The following is a 7,038-nucleotide window of genomic DNA, read 5'->3' on the forward strand; positions in this document are numbered from 1 at the left end:
CAATTTTATATACTCTCACCTCTAGTTCTTGTATAATTTTTTCCCCTGTCAGCTCACCTCGCCATTTTTCACAAGGCACTATATTCACTTCACTGCATCCAGCTAGGAAATGCCATAGATCTAATCTACATCTAGAAAAATCCATTATTTTATCAAAGATACCAGGTTTATACATCACAACCTGTCTTTGCTAGACTCGGGCTGCATTCTCTCCAATTTTCTATTAAACTTCATGCTTTATTTTTCATTTATATCCATGTAATTGGGGTCACTGCAATGGGTTTCCATCTCTCCTTATATACAGACCTGTCTTTCCTGTACCTTCAGTCATTATCCACTTCCCCAGTTTGATGCACTGAAGAGCCACCATTGCTCCTGAATGTGCATTTTCCATGCTCTGGGCTGGAGATTTTCTGCCTTGTTTCTGTCCCCTTGCCACCAGCCCGAGTGCACTCAAGTCTGAAATTGGCTCCTCTCATCAATGTGGTAATTTTGGCACCCACAGCCTCATTATCACTCCCCTACCTGGTTTTGCCTTAAATATTCACTTCACTGCCTTACTCACAACTGAGGCAAGGGATTTGATTTGCTTTCAGGCCACATTTAAGGTTATCTTTAATATCAGCCTCAATCTCATTACACAGAAAACTTTTCCCCCTTCAATTTAAAATACGGCTATTGAACAGAACCATATTTCTTTAAATTTTCTCAATAAAAATACTCTCTCACCTTGCTAGCAATGTCTGCTTATTTTGCCAGACATCAGCACATGTGCTGCTTCCCTGATGAGTCTCACCTCCAGGAAAAGGGCCAGGTAGTCTTTTTCTTCTAGACATCCAAAGGGACATCAACAGAGAATGGTTTCAATTTCCAGCTCTGTATCAAGAGCCTGAGTCAAACCACATCCAGCTAACCTTTGGGACACATTCCCTCCTTGTTGTAATCGCAGAACCACTGATTTCTATTTCCAATTTCTACTTCCAAATCAAATTTATAACAAGAAAGCCCCGAGGAGCCCCATGGTGAACAGCAGGTAATGAGTGAAAAAGACAAATAAAAGAGACACGATTCAAAATTACACTGTAGGGAAAGACCTAGGAGATCCCTCAAGCATCCAGAGGAAAGGTGGGCAGAGCCCATCTGTCTGCACCCCAGGCACCACCCTCGTAAAAGGCTGAGCTCCAAAAATACATGAGATCATTACAACCAGCAACTGAGCCCTTCTGCGGTGCCTGTGCATGCTGTAAGGGGAAAAAAGTGCTTGTGTTAGCACTGCAGAGGTTTGCCAAGGAAAGAAAGAACTGCTGGCAGCCTCAGCTCCTGAGCACGTCAAAGTGAGCGTTCAAGTCTTGTCAGAAAGACAAATTAGTGTCCAGATGGGCTAAATGTGGTCCATCTGAATGAAGGGAGCTGTTGCTGACTGATACCAGTTAGGAGGATGGCCCTCTGCCCAGCACGGGCATTCAGCTTTTGGGAACAAAACTGCTACAGGATGAATAACCTGGAAAAGTCTCCTGTGGTTTCAAAGTTGTTGTATTTTTATTTCTAAATGTTTGATGAGGACACAGTTTGCATGTTCTTCCTGCCTTTATCTAGGGCATGGGAGCAGCAGGTTTTGTCACATGTAGGGCTGACACTTTGCTTTGGCATCTGTAGTTCTGCAGGACAGCTATTTTCTCCCGGGCATTCCCAGTCTGTTTTCCAGGTCCTTTTAAGTCAGATGGTCAGAGCTGTGTCTGGCAGAGTACTGGGATGGAGCTAACACTCCTCCACTAAATGCCAGCTGCCATGGCAGGGGGGATGGAACCAGGTCATCTTTAAGGTTGTTTCCAATTCAAACCATTCTAAGATGCTGTGATCCTGTGATTCTGTCTTTGGTCAATCTCACTGGAAAAAAAAAATAATAATTTCACACCAAAACCCACAAAAGCCAAACCTTCATGCCTCGTGCAGGAGGGAAACTCCCAGCAGAGCTTCCTACCCAGTTTCTTCAGACCACCCAGCTTCCCTGCCAGCTGAAACATCCCCGATAGCACTGCTACAGCCAGGAGAGTTTTTATCAGCTTTTCCCCCTGCTTCCCCATTGTTCCTAAAGACTTGCAAACGCTGTGGAAATTCCCGACATTTCAGTCTGACCACAAACCTTCTCTAAAGAGACTCTCACACAGCTTATTACGAATCCATTTTATGAAATGAATGTGATGGTAGCCTACTAATTAATACCTGGCAGGGATTAAATGAGAGCAGCTTCTAATGGCACTGCCTCCCTGGCTGGTCAGTTCTTCCATTCCTCTGTGCATCACTCACAGAATATCCTGAGCTGGGGGGGATCCTCGAGATGCATTTGAAGTCCAGCTCCTTGTCCTACACAGGAATAAATACTGACTTAGAGAAACTGCAGATACTGTTTGATCAAAAGATTCAGCAAGTCCAGACCTCGATTTGGATGGCAGGGGAAAAGCTGGTTCTCCAGGAGGTGACCTTCCAAAAATCTTTACTGAGGGTTTTACTCAGCTGAACATCTGGCAAATGTGGAACTTTCACTGGCTGATTTCATACAGAACAGCTTTTAAGCCTGCAGAAAGGAAAGTAGAGGGGAGTGAGCAGAATTAAATAGCAGCTATTAAAAGAAAAATAATATTGCCTTTCATACCTCTTTTCCATTTTTCCTAGCTCTTTTTTCCCCCCTCACTGCTTTGGCAGGTGTATTTGATGTGCTAAATCCATCCCTAGTGGTACTATACCAAACCATCATTTATATGTCAGGAGAAGAGCAAATTTTGTCAGTAAATAGGGCACAATTATATCCATCTGTGTTCCTGAAATGCATCAGGTGAAGACCTGCTTAGAAAAGTGGATATAACCACTGAAATGAGAGAGCTTACAAAGTATTTACCCTATGAAAAGCAGAATGACTTCTCCAAATAACATTTCCTTTATGCAGTGAAAAAGCATCTTTTGTCTTCACGACAAAGCAACACAAAAACAATATCTCTGGAACCATTTTTAAGCAAAACACTCATTGCAGCTGGTTAGATGGGTAATCTACTGTGATTTAGCTGCAGCTCAAAATTTACTCTAAGGCCCTGGCCTTTTTAATACATGATAATATTCATATAAACATAGTTCTGCTTCTAATGGGCACCTGTGAGACTGATTTACCAAAAATAAGAGTTTGCATTAGGACTCAGCTAAAATGAATTCATATGGAAATAGTTTAGCACATGTTAGAGGATTTGGCCAGGGAGTATAAACAACAGCATGTGGATGAGGAAGAAGTCAAAGCATTAGGAATAAATTATGAGCTGCACAGTTGTGATGGCTATTCCACACCTCAGAAGATGCTCCTCGCAGAATTTCCAATTACAAATGCATTTATAAAACATCTGATTGGGTTAGAGTTTGTTAAAGGAATACTGTGCTTACTGGAAAGTCTAATGTGAAACCAACACCAGGGAGAAAAGGGATTTGTATTAGGAAATGCTGCAGGTTTTACTGTGAAGGTGCTGAGGCCCTGGCACAGGTTGCCCAGAGAAGCTCTGGATGTCTCTCCTTGGAAGTGCTAAAGACCAGGTTGGACAGGGCTGGGAACAACTTGAACTAGTGGAAGGTCCCTGCCCATGTCAGGGGAGTTGAAAGTGGAAGATCTTGAGGTTCCCTTCCAGCCTAAACCATTCTGTGATTCCATAAAGTGCCATTAAAATACCACACAGTGTTTCAGCTGGAACACTTCATTAGCCCAGTTTAACATGGTAGCGATCTCTTTTTGTAGCACAAAGAATATTTCACCAATAGAGGACCCATTTCCAAACCTCATCACGCACTGGGACTCTGATAGTCTCAACTTTCAAACTAAGAACAATCCCAGTGAAGGCCTGGATCCTGCACAGTGCTTCCTTCCCTCCCGCCGCGCCGTTGGGTGGTTTGTTTTCCTTACACTCCCCCGGCGCTCCCTCTCTTTGGGCCTCCACCACCATACGGGCAATCTCACGGCTCTTGGCTTGCAGGATGCTATTTCTGGAAACACCATCTTGCAGAGAGCCGTGGAAGTTATGATTCATACATTTCATAGGAGCAGAAGTGTGAGTGAATTTGGGCAGGTGGCGGGGTGGCACCGCGAGCCTGAGGTGGCATGACAGATGTCAGCAGCCAGGAAAGTGTGCTCCAGAGGTGCAAGACATGAAGAGTTACAAGTTCCTGGGGAGTTGTATCCACTTACATCAGACTTGGGAAACTGGGCATCATAATCATGCTGACGTTCAATGTTTTGCCTGCCATTTTTGCAGCTTATGTCACAAGAAACTGCTGTGTCCCGGCTGTCTTCTGTGTCTGAAATGTCTCTTTTTGGCTTCTGTTTGTCTCTCAATTCCACCTTCACCACCTCTGTCACTCCTTCCCACATAACTGCTCATGCAGGACCAAGACATTACACCATTTCCCCTGCAGCTTTCCCCCACAGCCATGCCTCCTGCTGCCCCTCTAGACTGGAACTTTCTCCTCTCCCTCTCTCCTACACAATCACCTTCTAGAATGCAGCTCCTTCCCAAGGTCTGTTGGGAGAGCTTGGGAAGGAGCTACATTCAGCTCCTTTTCTTTCCCTTCAGATCCAGTTATTTTTAACCAATTTATGATAAAGATGCTTAATTAGACAGTCACAGCCCAAATAGCAACAAGAAATGCTTCACAACACTGCAAGGTCCAAGGCATTTTAATTCTGAAATATTGTCTGACATGATAAACTCTTTAGCAGCCCTTGCCCAAAACTTGTATTGCAAATTGTTGAAGTTTGTAATAGATCACAGCTTCCACTAAAGCCAGAGCACAGCCAAGCCTCAGAAAGGTGTTGGCCCAGCTCTGCAGCTGCTTTCCAAACCATCCATCTTCACCTCCTGCTTTGTGCTGCAAACAGAGCTTTGAAACTTCTATTTCAAACCATTCTCAAAGGACCCTCTTATTCTGAGGAACTAAATAAGGAGTCTTAATAGTCTTCTTATATGGTGGGAAGAATGGATGCTCCTCTGTGAGCCAGGGGAGAGAAAACAGCTCCTCTGAGAGCAGCAACACCCCATCCAAGGCTCATGAGTGTACAAGAATAGGGCAGAATAGAAAGGGCAGCCTAAGAGGAATTCAGTGGGATGACAAGTGATAATAAACCTACAAGAAAAACCTGGCACAGGAGAGAGAACAGCACCAGCCCCAGAATTTGCGAGCTCCTCTCTTAAAAAGTGGGGCAGTTGTTATGGGCTGCATACAGACCTATTGCATCCCACACAAATGGGGCAGTGGTGAGGGATGCTGAGAGCTGCTTGATCCCTTCCTGCTGTGCCAGCAGCTTCCCAGCCTGTTCTGGGCACGATCTGTAGGGCCAGGACAAGCCAGCTGAACCCCATTTTCTGGTGACAACCCATGAATCCCTGCCCTGCACACATACAGCCCATTCATCTCCGGCCGCTCCGCACCGATCCCGGATAAACACTGCGTGGTGTGTGTGGCGCACTGCAGTACTTCAAGGACGCTGGAATGCACTTTATCAGCACTTTTAAACACTGCAGCTTTATGAGGGGAGCCTGAAAATGTATTTACCATTCCAGACTGTGCACAGATGTGCTTTTAATATAACATCCTGATGGGGTTTTTTCTCTTCTCATGACCCCTTGCTGTCCAGGCAAGGGCGCTTGTCTTTCCCTGTGCCACCAGATGCTCCAGGAATTCTTTCTGGAGCACCAACCACCAGAGATTTCCATGACTTCAGGCAGGTCCTTCACACCTTCTAATGATGCTCTTCTAAGTCTGCAGTGAGGTTTGCTTCATGAGGTACCTCTGTAACCACCCTTAGCTGCCACACAGATGTTTCCCAACCCGTCTCACCAGTGTTTACATCTCTCCACAGAGATTCCTCCTGTGCACCAACTGCGTGTGCAGAGCTGTTGATTGCTCAGTGTGTGGCATAGCAGGTCGTGCAGATTGCTGAGAGCAGACAGATGATCTGGGGCTCTTCCTAGGAGGCTGGAAACTTGTGTAAATGCCTCCTGTGTTCCTGAAGTCACCACATGCTCTGAGGCAGAGCCCTCAGGATGGCTTTCCTGATCTCAGGAGTGTGTTTGGCCACCAACCTCAGACCTGAAAGTGAAAGATGAACAATGTAAAATTCACCTTGGCTCCACTGGTTGTAGTGGATCAAGGGAAAGGAAGGCTTCTGAACTGAAGGAGAAAAAGTAAGGACTATGAAGGGCAAGAAAACAGGGGGAAGCAGGAAGGAAGAAAAAGCTGCAGAAAGGCCTTCCCTTGGGAAAAGCAAGAAGTACTTAAAGCTATTTTCTCTAATTGGATTTGCTGCTTTTACAGCTCCATTCACAGAAGCCATTTCCCAGCTATATTCTTCTACATCTGTGTCATCTCCCTTCAATATTTACTATTTATGCAGAGCCTCCCAGGTGCTGCAGCAGGTGAGCTGCCAGCCCAGCTAAGATCCCTCTCTGGTGCCAGCTCTCTGTGTCTCAGAGAAAGCTGCTCACAGACAAGTGGTTGTTACCAACCAGGACCTTCTGTAACACACAAAGGCATCACCTCCTCCAGAAGCTGGCATCTTATGATGGGCTGTGGGGTTACACCCTCCATTTCTGGAGCAGGGCTCACACATGTCCCCATGGGTGTTCCAGCTGGTGCCCCAAGAGCTCGGCACCAACCTGAGCTGGACAAGGCCCACTGTGACCACTGGAGGTGACCACAAGGCAAACAGCACAAGGCAGCACATGAAACACATAAAACAAGCAAATTACAAAATAAACTCATCAGGGACTGGCTCAGCAGGATCATGATTTGTGCCCCTGTGAAGATCCACCTGTACACTGTTTAATCCCTGGAGCTGGGGCCAGCTCCCGTTTATGTCAAGGGAAGATTTTCCATTTACTTTAACGGACCTGGAACAGGCCCAAGCAGAGCTGTATAATCAGCAATGCTTTTATTGAACAAGAGAAATAGCCTTCTCCTTGATTCCCTCCCACTACTCTGCACTCAGCTGTAGACCAGAATCTGCCA

At 45.6% G+C, this 7,038-nt stretch overlaps 1 long non-coding RNA gene across 1 annotated transcript; it reads right to left on the reverse strand.

Annotated features, from left to right (window-relative positions):
- Positions 1 to 1,672: 1,672 nt before the first annotated feature.
- On the reverse strand, positions 1,673 to 2,723 carry LOC135302042 (uncharacterized). The gene is made up of 4 exons (XR_010363725.1): positions 2,654 to 2,723; positions 2,437 to 2,575; positions 2,224 to 2,364; positions 1,673 to 1,887 (listed from the first exon to the last, which is right to left on the reverse strand). It is a non-coding gene; the product is annotated as an uncharacterized LOC135302042 (long non-coding RNA).
- Positions 2,724 to 7,038: the final 4,315 nt, after the last annotated feature.

The sequence above is a fragment of the Passer domesticus genome, chromosome 6, assembly GCF_036417665.1.
Source record: "Passer domesticus isolate bPasDom1 chromosome 6, bPasDom1.hap1, whole genome shotgun sequence".
In the NCBI taxonomy this organism is placed as follows: domain Eukaryota; kingdom Metazoa; phylum Chordata; class Aves; order Passeriformes; family Passeridae; genus Passer; species Passer domesticus.